The following is a 19,633-nucleotide window of genomic DNA, read 5'->3' on the forward strand; positions in this document are numbered from 1 at the left end:
TCAGCTATGCTCTAGAATGGAAATAATTCTGAACCTTATAGTGTAAAGAAAGACTCAGGATACTGCTGAAATTTTAATAGCAAAAGAGCTTTGCAGATGTATTTAGATAGTGATTCTATTATTTGTAGGTCTTAAAGTGAATTGACCAGGGGAAGAATTTCTGTGCCTGTATTTAAATCTGTGGTTTGGAGTAGGATATTGAGGACAGAAACTTTAAGGAAGAGAAGTACAAGAAAATTTATAGCTTTAGGGCTATTTCCTTGAAACTCAGCAAGCTCTGAACAAAAGGCTTGAAGCAATAAAAAGTGCCTTTGCATTCATTTTGGTATCTCCTGCAGTGGGAATCACTTTGAATTTCATTTAAAAATTAGTTTATCTGGCCTGTTTTATTATATTTAATTGGCAGCATAAGGGAGATGAAGAGTGCCAACATACTAATTTAGCAAGTACAGAGAGACCAGCCCTCCAAAGCAATACCAAAGAGTGGATTCCATATTCCAGGAATGAGTGATAAATATTTTTAGTATCTATCACACTGTCAAAGTTCCCTTAACAAATATGGATTACTTTTGTCATGATGGAATGAGTCTGAAAGACAATTCTTAAAGATATCACAATTCATAAGTTACAATAAAATTCTAATGTATCTTCCTACAAATCCTCCATTAACTCAGTAGACCTTTCTTACAGTCTTTAAACATTTAATAAGACACTGGTTGTTGTAACAGCTTTGAAGACAAGTCATTTGTATTCACGCAAGTCAATATGCACCTGGCACATTTTCTGTTGAAGAGTATACAAATTGGAATGCAAGATATCATCTCCTAACCTACTCAGCAAAATAAAGTTTTAAACCTTAATGAAAGTTGTAGACAGATTCAATCTTTATAGTTCTTGTCAGAACAAGGCTTTTAAAGAATATATTTACTACACGTGTCAAATAGAAATAATGGTCTTGCCTCCCTCTTAATGTTTTTACAACATTAAATTAAATAGAATAAGTCTATCAGTTGGGATTGCCTTCACTAGCAAACAATAGAAAACAGATAGGTTGTGGTTTAAACACATAAGGACTTGCTTTTCTCATATAACAGAAACCTAGCAGGCTGACTGGTATAGTTATTCAATGGTGCCACCAGGGAATCCAGCTCTTCTATCTATCTACTTTGCCATTTAAAAGACTGTGGCTTTTGACTTCACATACTGTCTGTGTTTCAGACAGAAAGAATGTCAAACAGTGAAGGACAAAAGCAGTGATACCAGCTGAGTATCCTGTTCAAAAGCTTTGCTAGATGCCCCACCAGTTGCTTTCCATTAACTTCTTAGAGCAAGAAGCATGCCACTTAGCCATCTCTTGCTACAGGTTAGCTTTCCAGCCTCTATGATAGACGAATAAAAGGCTTTTGTAAATGGCTTTCAGATGTCGAATCTGCCCAGAGCCTGGTACCCTATTTCAGTAACGTTTCAGAAGCTGATTATGATGAGCACACTGACAGCAACGATGATGATGTTTATAACTCTACTGTGTAATTGACACGAGCATGGTCTCAGTTCAGACCCCATATCAAGTAAAATGTAATCATGGTTTTAGTAAGAATGCTTAATAAACAATAATAGTATAATAATGTATATTGAATGCTTACTATGCAACAGTGATTAACCAAACAAATACAACAATCTTATGCTGTAGGTAAGGTAATTGCAATATCTCCACTTTATGGATCAGTGGACTGAGGCTTAGAGATGATATGGCAGTGGTAGAGCTGGGATTTTTGCCTCCAAGTGGCCTGGATCTTGAGTCCCTGCTCCTACCCATCACAGTAAACTGTGTATACAAGACTATCTCCTGTGACTTCACCATTCATAAAACTATGGTGTGTGGGGGAAGAAGAAATTTCCTCTACTCCTTGAGGTTCTAAGAATCAAATTCATGTGAGACAGATTAACAGGAGAAAGAAGACAGTTCACTTACATATACATGGGGAAGCCATAGACATGGATTCCCAAGACAGACAGGGAGAATGAAGTGGGTATGTCATCCTGAACCAAGGAGAAGGGGGAAGTGGCCTGAGACTTCAAAGGAAAAGGGAAGTAATTCACAGGATTATGAAGAGAGTATATGTTTGATAAATGTTTGTCCACAGAGAAAAAATAAGGGGGCACAGAGAGAAATTTTAGCAGACATAGCCACATCCCTCCCTGTCTACCACACCTAGTTCAATTATAATATAGCTGCTCTGGTGGTAGCTCTCCTGGAGTAGTTCTTCCATCTAAATTGTTTTTATGCAATTGTGGGGGCAGGGAGAGAGATCAAAGTATCTTCCTGGGGCTCTTGGGCATTGATGGTTTTCAGTGCAATATAACCTGCATGGCACAATGACACATCATGGGGTACCCTCCCTTGGTCCCTACAGTTGCTTAATATGAGAAATATGTTGCTCAAAACTTATTTTATCAATAGGGAGACTGAGGCCTTGAGGCCCTAGTAGCCAAGGTCATTGAGCTTTTTCAGTTAAAAATAGTTGCACCAGGAAAGTGAAGTGAGGGTGTCTACATACAGTTCACTGTTCTTTTCTCCATAGTATGCCACATTCTTAGTTAATTCCCAGATCAGCTGTGAGTAGTCACATCCATTAGCAGAATGGTTGGTTGATCACTGTTTCAAGTATACTTACAATCTAAAAGAATATTTTTAGCAAGATACTGTTATGAGATTATTTTAGCAAGCACTAATTAGAAAAATTGGATTGGTAGTTTAAAGACTTACCTAGATTCAAGGTGAAAAATGTTTGCCAAAGAGCCTTTCGTAAGTGATACTGTGTATTTTACATTGTGTCATATTAAAGATACATAAAATCAGTCTGCCTCACACTTAGTGGTGCTAAGTTATCATAGAAGTTAAAGTGATGTTAACTGATTTTTCTATTCTAAAGCTGCATTTTTCCCTTTTTAGTAAATAAGTACCCTGGAAGGGGGTGAGAGATTTCTTTGGTCCTGGTCTAAAAGCTAATAGATTTTCTATCTTTTTGTCTACAATTATTTACTGGAATTTCTTGTGAAGAATCACTTTTTCTTGTCAACTTGGGATGAAATAGTTTCCCCTTAAGAAAAAAAAAAGAAACAGACTGAATGCTTATTTCCCTTTGAAAGAGATTTTCAAAGTAAAAAATTGATACATAATCATCTCTGATGGGATTGAATAATTTTAGTGTGTGATTTTTTTCAATTTTGTTATGACGTCCTACTCCCTTGCTTCTTTTTTCCTGAGAGTATTACTGTGTACTCATGAGATTTTATTTATTCAATGTGTTACAATCAATTAAGCTTCTAGGAAATACAAGAATGAGTGAACGCACTAAAAGACACACACAATTAGAAAATTGCAGATGTGGATTGTTCTTCAGAATAACTGTCTTTGTCCAGAAAGTCAATACAATGGGAGAAAGAAAAAAGATATGTCACATAGAATAATAAAGATAAGGGACATAAATAAATTAAATGCATGAGTTTGAGAGTTGCAATTCAAATGGGTAAAATTTAAATTTGGGCTTTATATACTATATATTAGAAAAAATTGTTACTATTTGCTTTTGTGATGTGATATGGTATTTTGGTTTGTAGGAGAATGTCTTTAAGAGAGACATCTTTAAGAACTTGGGGGTGAAGGATCAATGATATCTGCAGTTTATATAGAATTAATTCTGGAAAAGAAAAGGTTGTAAATACATACATAGTCATACTACCTGGACAAAGCCAATAGGACTAAGTGTACGTTGATGTGGAGTATATAGCAATCATTATATTATTAATTCAACTTATCTGCATGAAAAAATTTATAAAAAGTTTTAGGGAAAATAAATGACTATGGCTCTTTTGGAATATAAAGTACTTTCTTAATCCTGAAGTCTAAAACCATGTTTTCCAAAATATGTTTTCCCTAAAAGGACTGATTCAACAGAGAGATAGATCTAGGCCCCCTTTCTTCCCTTTATGTAGGACAATTAGATTTCAATCTGTCTTATATTTTTGGAGTCTGCTGACAATTTAATTTGAGTAAAGGTTTGTGATAACCTTGAGAAAGAATTGTAATGCTCTAGCAAGGAAATCTTAAAATTAGTCATAAGTTCCTTGACGAAATTTGTCTCAAAGCAGTCAGAGTCTTGCAAAATTTGGCAATCTCATAAAACCAATGTTTTGTATCACTGATGGAGTCTACAACAGGGCTTGGCAAAGGGCCAGATGGCAAATACTTTAAGCTTTCTGGGCTATACCATTTCCTATTATAACTTCCCAACTCTACATTTTTAGTAAGTGGAAGAGCCACAGAAATATGTAAATGAATGGGTGTGGTTGTATTCTAATAAAACATCATTTACAGAAACAGTGGAAAGCTCTGTTTTAACGTGAAGAAATGGTGTGCAGACCCCTGCCAATTACATCCATCACATTTGTGCAATTACAGAAATATAAAGACAGGTCTTTGATGTGATACAATGACCCCTCTCTTCCCAGGACCTATGCATTATAAAATAAAAAACAGACCTCAGTGTAGTTAAAGCATTAAAAACAGATTTTAATCAGCAACTATTGCAATAGGGGAAACAAGACTCAGTGTAGAACTTGGTTAAATTCTGAATACAGCGTAGATAAGTGGGGATTTATAAACAAGAAGCAGGTGGGAATCAGTGGATGGAAAATGACTAAGTGGCAACACTAAGGGTAGGGAAGTGTTCTGGCTGACCCAGTCTAAGAGGATTCTTGCTGAAGGCAAGTCAGGGCAATCAGACATCGCCTAGAGGAAGGTGGATAATTAGGAATTAGAGCAGATACCAAGGTGGGAGATTCCAGCTACACTGACAGCAGGATTCTTGCTAAAACTGGGCTCTTGAGGGCATGCCCATGGATGGATTCTAGTCAGGCTCAGAAGAGCCTACCTAGAGTTGGTCAAATATAAAGTCTTTGTCAACATACCAGTTTCTTTCTGTGGAAATTTCTCTCCCCTTTTCTCAATTATTTCTTATTTCTAATTTCTCCCCTCAAGCATCATATTCCTAGGAAAGATCCCTTGGTTAGGTCAATTCCTGAACTGCATTATTTATTTCTTATTTATTCATAGCAATTACAAATTTACAGGATTAGTTGATTAATTCTTAAGATTATTGATTAAAGGTTGTCTTCTGGGATGTAAGTCATTGAGGACAGGAACAATTTCTGTTTTATTGTGTTGTTGTTAGTTAATTGCTTCTGTTTTTGCTTTTTTTCTCTCTATTTTATCTCAAATCTAGTAAGATACTTAGCATTTAATAGTCATTAAAATATTTGTTAAATGCATTAATCAGTTACAGTTCAGACTTAGTTGCTGTTATAATGTCATTGTAAAGAATAAAACCGTATCAAAAGATATGGTTAATGAACATATTAATTTATAAGCTGGGGTAAGTTATTTTTCTTTTCTAATCCATTGTCTTTTAAATGCCAGTTAAACTAGAGCACAATAAATAAATATAGAGCATAATGGTTAATATAAAGCATCTTAAAGATTTAGCTTGGTGTCTTTGGGAATGTTCTAATTTTTCACCATGTTTGAAAATAATTTTAAAGCTTTAGTAGTGAAGCGGACAGATGAATCTCAGTGACTGATATATGAGTTAAGTGATTTGAGTTCCGTTTTCTGAAAACTTTGGCTTATTGTATTATTTATGACAAGAGTCTAAATTCAATAATGTGGTCTACCAGGCCCCCATAGTAATATCTGGGCCCCATATCTATTCCAAATATTAACCATTTATTGTGTTATTCTACACACAAATCTGCTTTTATGAAATAGATTTATTTGGTTTTTTAATCTCATCTTCATTTTTTTCTGAATCTGTGACTTCCTATACTCTGAAACTTTATTTCAATTACCTTACATTCTCTTTTTGTTTTTTGACTATTACAAAATTTTATTTAACAAAAAAGTTTAATATGAAAATGTATACATTATTTTCATTTTGTAGTAAAAATACGTGCTTTGAAGATGGGACATGTGGAAGCAGTTGATCCCTCTGGCGTACACAGCCATTGTTTATACTTGTTGCAAAGCTTCCAGCATGGTGATACTTATTTCCTGATATTACCACCATTCTGATATTGTTCTGTTGCCCACTAGTTGCCGTCTCCACACATTGGTCTATCCCAAGATTCGTAAAGGGATAAAATCAGTCAGTATTCCTTGGACATGTCTACCACCATTTAATTTCAGTGATAATTTCATAAATTTTTTAAATTTGAGAGGATGAGCTTTGCTCGTGGTGTCTACTCTGTGAGCTCACAGGTGCTTCCAATTGAATACGTGGCCTCCCTTCATAAAACCCTACATTTTCTAAGTTACTTCAACTGCTCTGTCTTCATGTAACTATATTCCAACCAAAGCATATATTAAGTTTACAAAATTATTTTATTTTTGCCAAGGTTTCTCATGCAATACATTCTATATGGTGCCCACCTAATAAAAATATTTTCAATATAGAGATGCTTTGGGAGAAAGATCTAGATAAAGATAATTTTTAATACTTCCCATCTATAATATATATGGTAAATGTGCCTTACCAACATAGACCACCCTACAGTTAATCCATAATTTAGTCAGAATGAGTCTTTTTCATTCAACTTAGCTTACATAAATATCTATCTGCTGATGTTTATGTTTTAATTAAATTTAAGATTTCATGTTGGAATATTGGAGAGCATAGAATACCTCTAAAGCTACAGTTTATCTGCTTAGGATTTGGTGTTTATGATAAAAGGACAGTTAGATATTTCCTTAAAATAAAGTTTGTATTTGTTTAGAAACAAGAAACGTCAAAGGAAAAGGTCAGCCTTGTTAAACATAGTTCAGTCCAAATATGCTAAATTTCATTTTCTACCACATTCATTCTTTAATGACCAGAAAAATGAAAATGTATTTCTTGTTGTATCTTAAATGGAGCATGAAGAAAGAAAGGGAGACACAACTCAGAGTAGTTTATTTGCATATTCATCCACTGAGAGGAAGTGATCCATCTCTGACTTAAGCTACTTAACTGATTGGGGATGGGGGATGGGGGGTGGGGGAAAGGGGAGCAGATGTCTTTGTTGAGTTATTCTAAAATGATTTAAACTTTATTGAATTCTTATTTCAGAAGGCCACTTAACATTTGTTGTCAGATTCTATGTCTGAGGAGAAATTGCAGCAATGATTTGAGGTGATTTTCTTAATTTAAACCAAAGCACTAGCTAGTGAGAATACTATCATCATAAGGTAACTGACAACTGTGTGATACTTGTTTTTGAAGAGAAATTTTAATAGTGTGTATGTGTCCATTACCATATGTGTGTATGCTATTCTGTGGCTTTGTATTTTTAGTCTCTTAAAATGGATGCCACTGCAAATTGCTTTAGGGAATGGTAAACAGAGGCTTGAATTTAGGATTTGAAATGTCTAACTTGAGGACACAGTGATAACAGTGGCCTAGTAAGAGTTCAGTACATGGGGATGGGGTAAAGGAAGATAAATCTGGACAGTTTGGATTGAGCTTCATCATGAAAAGTATAGAATGCAAAAATCATGAACTTCAGTGTATAGGAAATTGTGAATTATTAAAGGTGGTTGTCCGAGACAGTGACATCATGGAGTGTTTCTTTTAGCAGAGTTAATCTGAGGATATCACAGAGAATAAGTTACAGTGGGCATACACTGGGGCTGGCGGATAGCAGCTAAGTTGTTGGTGCGATACAGAAACAGTAGGAAGAGGGATAATTGAACTAAGCATCCATCATTTGGAAGAAAGACCTGAAGTCTTGGCTAGTAAGTGTTAAGAATAAAGAAGATCACGTATAGTTAGGGCAACACTGGTTTTTCCACAGCCATGGTAACAAGTAAACTGCCAAGCAAACAAATGAAACTCATCAATCAAAGCTATGTGACACAGCAGAGAGCACACTTCCAAAGCCAGCCCACTTTTGCCTCCAGGCTTCCACATCCGTGAACACCTCACTGTTCCCCCAAACTCCGTATAAGACCACTAGTTGGCTCTGCTAAATGAAGGTCCTAACCACTATAGTTCACCCTTATTTAAGTAAGCAGTAAATTTGTAGTTTTGTTTTGTAGTTTCAGATTTTGGGGTGATGCTCTTTCTTAGCAAGGGTTTCCCCATTTTTCCAATGCCTTCTCTTAATCCTCCTATATCCTGTGAATTTCTATCCTCACCTACATTTCTCAAAATAGTGTTGTGTAGTTGATACCTTTGTTTTCTTAGATTCTGTTTCCTTCTGTACTATATGCAACGTTGTTGCCTTATTCCATCTGAAAATTTAATTCCTGGTGCTTGACATTCAAAATCTTCTGAATCAATTTGGATCTACTTTTCACCAACTTTGAATCTTACTACATCCTTTCCTCCAGCTAGATTAAGCTGTTCTTCTCAGTTTTAAGATACCACATGGACTAACCCTTTTATGTTTTCTACCAGCAGTTTTTCCCTCTAGAATGCCCTCTACCGAGGCTCCACACAGTCAAATCAAGTCTGCCTCACTTGCCTCCCACCTTTTTCTTGAGGCTGCCTCTGACTCCTCATCTGGTTAAGGTAAAAAACCTTTACCTCCCAAGAAGTCCAACGCTTGGATTGAATCACTGATTCCCTGAACTTGTAATTCAATGGATGAATGCAATTTGCAAAAAAACAGACACCCCCTCTTACACACACATAAAACTACAAGGACCACATAGCATTACTAATATTTTTTTAAAGATCATTTCTAATGAAACAGCTAATATCCCCATGACTTTATATAATATATTTCATCAACAAAATTATTATGAAAATCATAAACTAAGTTTTGCAATAGAAAAATGTTTACTACATTGTTATTTTTATCATTCTGTTAAAGACCAAGGAGGACATCATAGACTAGCTCTGGTCTTTTTTACCATGAATGCCTGTTGTTTTTGCTGGAGGCTCAGGTGGCCTAAGGTAGTTTATAAAGTGGCTTCTGAGGTGGGGGGTAGAGAGGAAACAAAAAATAAACTTGGATGGGAAAGAAAAACAACCAGGAAGTGATAAGAGCTGTTTGGTTCTTTCTCAGCCTGATTAAGGGGAAGGACTTGGTACCTCTGAACAATAAGGATGGATCCTCTCCTTCAACCTTTGGTAGGAGAGAGAAAAAAGGAAAAGGCTGTTGCTTGTCCCCTCTTGAGCTGTCTGGAAACCACAGATCTGTAATACTCATATACACAGACACACACATATTCATGATACATTAATATAACAATTATTTAATTATATTAGTAAGTTAAGTTGTTACTATATTATATAATAATATATGTACTTATATGTTATATCTTCTGGGGGCTTCAAGTTTGTACCTGCTTCTGAAGTCCATAATCCATCTCATAGCCTTAGATTTCACTGAGTTCAGGCAACTTCCTTAGGACATCCTTTTCTAGCACCTTCTCTTTCCCATCTGGGGATTTTGATAGCCTCCAATCCTGATCTTTGAAGTTGAGAGACAAAGATAGAATGCTGGTTTTTGAACTCTCTCTTTCTCCTCACATGGGGTAAAAATGACATCAAAATGTCAAGGAATAAAATCAATAAAAGGAAGAAGGTAAATACATTTGGAGGTATTTTATAAACATCATCCCTATTGTTTTGTTTTAGTTTTTTGAATTGCTCATGATCATATCTACTCAGAAGGGTTTACTTCCTCACCTTCACTGTATTTCTCTAGAAAGCATGAGCACTGATCTGTGCTGTTTATACCTCCCGGCACCGTCATGGTGCGCTGCAGGAACCAGACTCAGCTGCTGCGGGTGAGGCCAGGATGCTAATAATGACCTTGAGGGAATTATAGTTGACTTTTGGGTCAAAAATCTGAAATACAATGTTCGTGCAACTATGCCTGAGAAAACACTGTTTTCTCATCTTTACAATGGGTATAACAACCGCTCACAAAGTTTTATGTCAAATAAATTAAATAAATATATGAAAGTCCTTCTAAGCTACAATTTGACATTCAAAGTGATATATCTATAATAAAGCAAAGCAAATACTAAAGAAACACACTAATGAAACACAAATTATTTTTATTTGGGCAATAATATAGTGTTTTTCAGTAAACATAACAATCATTTAAATGAAAAATGAAGGTTTTTATTTTGTATCCATTCCATGATGTGGTTTCCATTTGCATTTGGCAGTTTGGGCAACTGTCAAGAAGTGAAAATGGTACATTTTATGTGGCCCTAGTCTAAACCAAAATTCAGTTACTGGAAGAAAATTAGTATTGAGATGAGAAGAAAATATCAGTGCTTCCTTTCATACATGTCCACTGAAGCTTTTTTTTTTTTCAAATTCTGTAAGCTATTTTTCAGATATCATTAAAATTTGAACTGCTACAGAGTATAGAACTTAAAATAAATGTTGTTGGAAAACTCAAAATTGTACAGGTCTGGCTTAGTTGGACCAAAAATGGATTTTAAAAAACATTGGTTGAAAAATTCACTCCCCATGCCAGTGCTGTGTTAGCATGTTTTAACAGCTTACTGTTTGCTCTGATATATGACATATTGATCTTTCACACTAAAGATATTATTGTTGCTGTGATTATGGGTGTTATTACTACTACTACTACTACTACTAGTAGTAGTAGTACTACTATTATTATTTTGATATATGCCTTACCCCAGAAATTGGGATGAGTAGATGTTTTAAGGTTGTTCTGAGAAACAGAACCAATAGCATATGTGGGTACAGTTCATGTGTGTGTTCACACTACTAAGCAGTAAACTCAGTCCTAACACTACCTGGAAATAGTGTCAGTTGCCACAGTGAAGGGCATAGTCCCACAGGATTGTCCTCACCACACACATTTTCAGACACTAATTGCAAGTCTAGGATGTTACGTGAGCTTCTGATTGTCCAGCTTTATATCAGCTGTTCCAATGACCCCCCTCTTTCATTGAGTTAATTTGTTAGAGCAGCTCACAGAATTCAGAGAAATATTTTACTTACTAGATTATTGGTTTATTATAAAAGACTATAACTCAGAAATAGCCATTAGGAAGAGATGCATAAGGAAAGCAATGTGGGAAAGGGTGCAGAGCTTCCATCCCCTCTGAGCACAGTACTGTACCCCAATTTTCATAAGTTCACCAAACCCAGAAGCTCTCTAAACTTTGTTCTTTTGAATTTTTATTGGGTTTTCCTTACATAGGCATGATTGGTTAAATCATTTGCTTTGGCAATCGATTCAGCCTCCAGCCCCCTCACATCTCAGGAGCTTAGGGGAGGGGCTCCAAAAGTTCCAAATCCCCAGTTACGTGATTGGTTCTCCTGGCAACTAGCCCCCATCCTTAGGTGCTTTTCAAAAGTTATTAACATAAATTCAGGTGTGTTTGGAAGGGATTTGTTAGGAATATTAAGATACAGCTCCAAAGGTGGTAAGAGCTTCTGTGCCAGAAACTGGGATGAAGACAAAACATATATATTTCTTATAAATCACAAGATCACAGTGTATAATCTATATGTGAAGAGATTTATAATAGGCAATTAGCTCCTGTGATTGTGGAGGCTGTCAAGGCCAAAATCTGCAAGGTGGGCCAATAGGCTGGAGACTGAAGAGAGCTAATGTTTCAGTTTCAGTCTGAAAATAGGCCAGAGTCCCAGGAGGATTGATGTTCCATTTTGAGTCCAAAGACAGTCTGCCATAGAGCCAGGCAGAGCCATGTGGCAGATGAAGCTGAAGGCAGTGTTCTGGAGAATTCCATCTCAGGTCTTCTTGTTCTGTTCAGACTTTCATTTGCTTAGATGAGGCCTGCTTACTTTATGGAGGACGATCTATTTTCCTCCAAGTCCACAGACTTAAATGTTAACCTCCTCTAAAAACATGTTCACAGAAACACACAGAATGATGTCTGAAAAAATATCTGGGCACCCCAAGGCTCAGCCAAGTTGAGACATAAAATGAACCATCACAGTAGGTAATGTATTGTTTTGCAGGTGCATGTTACACGTCTTCCAGAAAACAATGGACTGCTTTATTTTCTAGTGCCACAACACTTAGAGCCAGTTCCAAATGACACAAAATCATGTTCTGGTGTTTGGGAGAGTAAATTCTTTTTGAAAAGAAAGTGATCTGCATAGTATTTTACAGCTTGCAAGGAATTTTCACATGCGTTAGCAGTTTTGATCAGTCAGCACCATTCACCATTCTTTTCAAAGCTTTGGCTGCAAGTCCTGCCACCAAGTTGTTGACAGTCTCTAACACAAGCAAAGTGAAGCCGGTCAAATAATTATGCAGTGAATCTGATCAGTAGAGTAAGCCAGCATGAACAATTTAGGCAAACATATTCTTGTCTGTAATTGGAACTTCTTTTGTCTGAATTATGTGGACAAATGCCTCCATTTTTGCCATTTTGCAAAAGATTATAATAACCACAACAGAACAGCTTCTTATTTTACCTTTGAATTTCCAACACCTACAATGACTACTGGAATCTAGTAGTTAAATAAGACTATTTTTGGTGATAATCAATTTGTGATCAAATTAAACTCTCTATAAATAAGCTCTGGACCTAAAATAATATCTAGTTCAAGATGTGTGTGAGCACTTGATTTGTTGTTAAACTGTGAAGGACTGGCTTCTTCTCCTGCCTCCTGTTTCATTCTTTTTGCAACCTTTTCCAATTTGGGTTTGAAATAACTCCTGTGTTAGTATGACCCAAGATCTCCTAATGTCCAATTAAGTAGCTTCTTTTTATTCACCCTTATTAAATGTCCTTCGGACCAACCCAACTGCCCTCTATCTCTCCCTTGCTACAGTGGTTCCGACTGACCTCAGAATCCTTAAATTATATCTGCCTAAAGATAGGATGCATCCTAGGCCCTGGTTAATATTCATCTAGAAATAAGGGAGCAATTCACCTTCATAGTGGGTGGCATAAAAATTATGGGGCGGGAATGAGGAATGGCGTTGTGTTTTTGTTCTACAAGCTGATGCACTGATGGTCTGTGATGTGAGGATCTCCCCGATTAAAGTATACTGAGGACTCAAATTTGAATGAGAAAATGTTTGAGTAACAGCACTGTCACCTATTTTGCCATATCCCTCTTATATTTTCCTGTGTTAACACAAATTTTAAATGATTTTACTTGAACTTTTGATTATACCAGAGATATTAAATCAGATATTGTCCAAATCCAAAACTAATTCAGTGAAGAATTTATAATCAGCAAAATCATTATTACTTCTCAATGGAACTCTTAACTGTGTTCCCCTGCCTACCTATTGTTGGAACCATGAATAAATAACTTCATTTATTATGTCAGCTATTCTTTATCCTAAGATATTGATTTGTCCTTGTGAGTTCTTGATACTTACAATCTTTGGCATTTGTTCTGATCACTAAAGAATTGTCATTTTAGCCTAAGAATTTCTATTCTTCCCCTACACGGTCCTTATTCAGCCTCAGTAAAAATTCTTTGTATCAACTGAGTGAAAAGCCAAGGGACGATCACTTTGTGCCTTTGCTGTTTGGTAAGAAAGTTCAGGAAAAACATTGTCTGGCCCTGAACTCCTGTCATTTAAATATGAGCCTACAATATCTGCTGAACATGATTGGATCCATTCTTATATTAAAAGTAGCTCTTGAGAATTCAAGCAGTGTCACTTAGTTTCATTTTATAGCAATGAAAGTTAAGTATCTTTCTTGTTACATGAAATAGCATGGAATATCAACAAGCCAAACACCACATCAAGGCAGAAATAAGAATATGACATGGCAACGAAATGAAAAAAAATAGTTTTCTGGAGACACTGCAGTTGTCTTCCAAGTTTATTATTGCAATTGATCACATTTATGAAAACAGTAATAATGCAAGTAAGATGGTTACAATGTAATGTAAAGAATTCTCTCCATATAGCATTTGACAACTTTATTTCCACTACAAACTGGTATTATGGTGCACATAAATTACCCTGCAGCAGGATACCACTGGTGGATTATGTACTATGTTATTTGTTATAAGACTACCAATAATATTGCAGACTATTTGTTGAAATTCTAAATACAACTAGGAAAAAAAATGACTTTGTCTGCTAGGCCAGCTGTATTTTCCATACTCATCTTGACCATCACTTCTTATTAAGTTTCTGGGAAGATTATTCTCCAGCTGACAGGCTTTAAGAACTGTAATTTGGAGGAATAAAACTAGATAACAAATGTGTAACGCACAGTCCATTCTCTTCATTTCACATGGTAAATGTTCTCTTCCAATAAAAAGGATTCTTCTAGGCTTGAAACACTTCCTTGTTCCTGATATATTGGACACCTTAGGAGTAATAGATATTTAAGTTTCATAATGTAAACATCATAAATTTTACTTGATGATGCTGAAGACCATTACTGAGTTGTTGAGTGTTTATCACATCTACTTTTGTGTATTTTCTTATTTAATTTTCATAACAACCAGATGAGCAAATGGAGGTTTAGAGACTTACCCACAATCCCAGTAAGTAATATCTGAACCTGATATATCTGAATTCAAAGATCTCCTATTGAACAACCTCCTTCCTCTCTCTCTCTCTCTCTCCCTCTCTCTCTCTCTCTCTCTCTCTCTCTCTGTCTCTCTCTCTCTCTCTTTCTTTTTCTTTTCGTTTTTCTTTTCTTTCCTTCCTTTTCCTTTCTTCCTTCCCTGCTTCCTTCTCTCTTTTTGGATAACTGGCATGCAACACTATATCAGTTTTAGGTATACAACATAATGATTCAATATTTGTATGTATTGTGAAATGATCACCACTCTAAGTCTAGTTAACATCCATCACCATACATACAGAATGTTTTTTTTCTTATGATAAAAACTTTTAGGATTTATTGTCTTAACTTTCAAATATGCAATGCAGTATTATTAACTATAGTTTTCATGTTGTACATTTTATCCCTGTGACTTATTTATTTTATAACTGAAAGTTTCTGTTTCTTGACCACCTTCACCCATTCCACACTGCCCTCCAACTTTGCCTGTCTTTTTATCTCTGAGCTTCTTTATGGTTATTTGTTTAAGATTCCACATATACATGAAATCATATGGTACTTACCTTTTTCTGACTTATTTCATTTAGCATAATACCTTTAAGATCCATCCATGTTGTTCCAAATGGCAAAATTTCATTCTTTTCATGGCTAAACAACATTCCATTGTTCTTTATCTGTTCATGTGTTGATGGACACTTAGATTGTTTCCATAGTTTTCCTGTTGTAAATAATGCTGCAGTGAACAGGGGTGTGCATATATCTTTTAAGTTAGAGCTTTTGTTTTTTTCAGATAAATATCTACAGGTGGAATTGCTGGATAATATAGTGGTTCTATTTTTAATTTCTTTAGAAACCTCAATACTGTTTTTTATTTTGGTTGCACCAATTTGCATTCCCAACGACAGTGCACAAGGGTTCCCTTTTCTGTACATCATTACCAAAACTTGTTAATTCTTGTCTTTTTGACAATAGCTGTTCTAACAGACATGAGGTGATCTTTCTTTGTGGTTTTGATTTGCATTTCCTAGATGATCAGTGATATTGAACATTTTTTCATGTGCCTGTGGCCATATGCATGCCTTCTTTGGAAAAATACTCAGGTCCTCCACCCATTTTTTAATTGGTTGCTTTGTTTGCTGTTGAGTTGTGTGAGTTCTTTGTGTATTTTGGATGTTAATCCCTGATCAGATACATGATTTGCAAATATTTTCTCTCATTCAGTAGGTTGCATTTTCATCTTGTCAATGGTTTCCTTTGCTGTGCAGAAGCTTTTAAGTCTGATAGTCCTACTTGTTTATTTTTACCTTTGTTCCCTTTGCTTTTGTTGTCAAATCCAAAAAACTTGTTGCCAAAACCAGCGTCATGGGGTTTAACACCTGTGTTTTCTTCTAGGTGTTTTGTGGTTTCAGGTCTTACATTCAAGTGTTCAGTCTATTTTGAGTTATAAATTTTTAGAACCACTTCCATTCTTATTGGTTCATCCAAATGAATAGGACTATTCTCTGCACAGGTTTAACTATCAGAAGTTGCTAATTCTGAAGTCTTATTATGCTACTTGAAAGAGAGGACTTAAATGTGGGTTGACCATAGATGATGTGACATGGAAACTGTTCATCAGCAAATATAAATTACCAGTGGTATATCTGGGTGTATAGAAATGCTACAACATGCCACCCAGATTTCTCCTAGTGATGGCATGTCATGCGGGTGTTCTATGCCATGGTCTGTCCATGTCCATAAACAAACATGGCTATGAAAGCCAATAAAAGACCAACCAAACCTATAGGACATACCTGTAAAAGCAGTTGCCCCATTAACACTTTTTGACAGTCATGTGTCAGTCCAATTTTACATTTAGTTCTGATCTTCAGATGCCTTTTCTTTATAGGAAAGTCTAATCCTGAGGCCTATTAACCCTTCACGATTTAACCTGAGTTTCCTAATCTATGTTTTCCACATCCAACATACTTGTTTTCTGAATCAGTCTATGCAGCTTATAAAAAATATTGATACATGTCATCAAAGATCACTAATTAGGTAAAACAGTACTGTAGGTGGTATGAATCTACACATGTGTGACAGAAATCTAGAGGCTAAAGTCCATAAATGCTTTCAGAAAAATGTCCCATTACCATTTGCGTTTTTAAACCATAGGTGTCATGAGGTTCTCACTGGTATTTTGAGTAGTTTGGAAAAAGTGTGTAGAAATGAGGACACATAAAAATAAAACTGAAGCCAAAGAAAAGAGAAGAAACACATATGGAATATGAGAAATTTTATTTTATTTTGATGAAGTGTCTTTGAAGTCCAAGGGAGACTTTTTCCTCTAACCTCCTATGTTATATTTATCTCCTGTGCTTCTGAGGTAACGAAGAAGAAAAAAGATAAGAGAGAATAGAGAGATATATTTTCTTTTCTCCTTGAAGTCAGTTTTTTGGCTACATGCAAATACAGCAGAATGACCAAAAGAATCATCACATTTTAAGAGCAAGTGAATTTTAAAAGATAAATAGCTGGTTTTCCAAGCTTTATTTTCATCTCATCACTAAAGTGGCTTTCTAAAAGGAGGTATTTGTTAAAATAGGAAATTATTGAAATGTTGCTTTACTTGCTTTTGTGAATGCATACTCTTATTATATTTAAAGGCTTCACAATATTAAGATGTGCCTTTTTCATTCTTTGAGAATATTTAGCTTTAAATAATCATATGGTAATATATAATATAAAAAATTTCATTTTCTATGATAAAAATTACTTTTATTTTGGTGATTTGAGTTCTGTCACAATTCAGTTGACATTTTAAGGAATTTTTAATTAATGTATCACTATTGTATTTACCGATTCTTCACGAAATGTTCATCTATCCATTCAGGAATCTTTTGATAAGTGTCTTCTAAGAACCTGATATTTTCCTCCGTATTGGGTATATAAAATGATGAATTAAAATTTCCCCAATCCTCTGAAAGCTTATATCTTAATAAGAGGTGCTTACTGGAGTTAGGAGAGTGAAGATTTTTATCTCTGATATATCCTAGGGATTATCTATCTTTGGGGAGGGACCTCTTCCTTTAACAATTAAATCTAGATCCAACCCAGTTCTAAGTTCCTTTCTCCCATTTATTTATTTAGGATCAGTATGATTGCCCTAATTTTTGTAGGCCACAGTGAAGAATATCCAAGTCTCATACTCATGTACTTTCATTTTTTTAGCATAAATTTTTATCTGAAGGTTGATCTCAAACCCAGTTTATCATCAGTTTCTTGAAATGAGTTAGTAAAGGAGAAGCAATACAGCTTACATGTCAGTCTTCCATTTTTAATCTCTAGAGTGAAAATTTGGCTTAATTTTCCCATGAGTTTAGGTGGGATTTTTTTCTTTCTTTCTGATGCCATTATTCTGTGCATCTCAAAATAAATTTATCTTAAAAATTGGAAACTTGACAAGCCTTGAGCAAGAAAGCTTTTATCTAGTTTGAATAATATTTTTCAGAAAAAAATGTTACAAGCAGACAAAAAACAGTTCAACCAGTTCAGCTTGAAATGTAAAACACTTATAGAAATATTTATATGTAGGTATAAATGAAACTCTAAAATTCTTTGAGAGAATATATAAATATAAACTCAGTTTAAGAGGAAGTATTCTAGTTTATAAGTTTAATATATTTGGTTCTGCTGCACTGTCTTAACTTCAGTTTGGTGCATTATGATGGTTTGAAAAATTTTAAGTTCTTAATAATTGTTTAAACATCTGCTCTTGAGGAAACACATTCTTTCCTTTTCCAGATATAATACATATAAAATATCCCATCTGGGCTGAATGCCAGGGAGACACCATGCTTAAGTAATAAGCCCAATTATCTTGTTAATAAACAGCAACTAGAAATTGAACTCCTGTTGGCAGATATATAGGATACTCAAATACTAAGTGGGATTAATTAAACTCTAAAGGGAGTTACATTATAAACAGATATAATAATAAATCACTCTATAAATATTAAGTTTAGCAATTATCTCATTTTCTTCTCTTCTTAGTTGATGAAGTTTATGTTTTTGAACTGTCATGAGAAAAGTGTTTCAGAAATAGTGGAGAGCTTCACATCACTAATTACCAGGGAAATGTAAATTAAAACCACAATGAGATATCACCTCACACCAGTTAGGCTGGCCAACATAGAAAAGAATAGAATAACAAATGCTGGCGAGGATGCAGAGAAAGGGGAACCCTCCTACACTGTTGGTGGGAATATAAATTAGTTCCACCATTGTGGAAAGCAGTATGGAGGTTCCTTAAAAAACTCAAAATAGAAATACCATTTGACCCAGGAATTCCCCTTTTAGAAATTTACCCTAACAATGCAGGAGCCCAGTTTGAAAAAGACATGTGCACCCCTATGTTTATCACAGCACTATTTACAATAGCCAAGAAATGGAAGCAACCTAAGTGTCTATTCGTAGATAAATGGATAAAGAAGATGTGGTACATATACACAATGAAATATTATTCAGCCATAAGAAGAAAACAAATCCTACCATTTTTAACAACGTGGATGGAGCTAGAGGGTATTATGCTCAGTGAAGTAAGCCAGGCAGAGAAAGACAAGTACCAAGTGATTTCACTCATCTGTGGAGCAAAAGAACAAAGCAAAAACTGAAGGAAGAAAACAGCAGCCAACTCACAGAGCCCAAGAATGGACTAATGGTTACCAAAGGGAAAGGGACTGCGGAGGATGGGAGGGAAGTGAGGGAGAAGGGGAATAAGAGGCATTATGATTAGCACACATAATGTAGGGGGGGGCGCACAGGGAAGGCAGTATAGCACAGAGAAGACAAGTAGTGACTCTATAGCATTTTACTATGCTGATGGACAGTGACTGTAACAGGATATGTGGTGGGGACTTGATAATGGGGGGAATCTAGAAACCACAATGTTGCTCATGTAATTGTATATTAATGATAACAAAATTTTTTAAAAATGGGCAAAAGATATGAACAGACACTTCACCAAAGAAGATAGATGAATGGACCATTTGCACATGAATAGATTCTCAACATCATTAGTTATTAGAGAAGTACAAAGCA

General features: G+C 35.3%; 1 pseudogene; it reads right to left on the minus strand.

Annotated features, from left to right (window-relative positions):
* Positions 1 to 6,067: 6,067 nt before the first annotated feature.
* Positions 6,068 to 9,798, minus strand: LOC108385142 (small nuclear ribonucleoprotein G pseudogene; annotated as a pseudogene).
* Positions 9,799 to 19,633: the final 9,835 nt, after the last annotated feature.

The sequence above is a fragment of the Manis javanica genome, chromosome 3, assembly GCF_040802235.1.
Source record: "Manis javanica isolate MJ-LG chromosome 3, MJ_LKY, whole genome shotgun sequence".
Taxonomy (NCBI): Eukaryota; Metazoa; Chordata; class Mammalia; order Pholidota; family Manidae; genus Manis; species Manis javanica.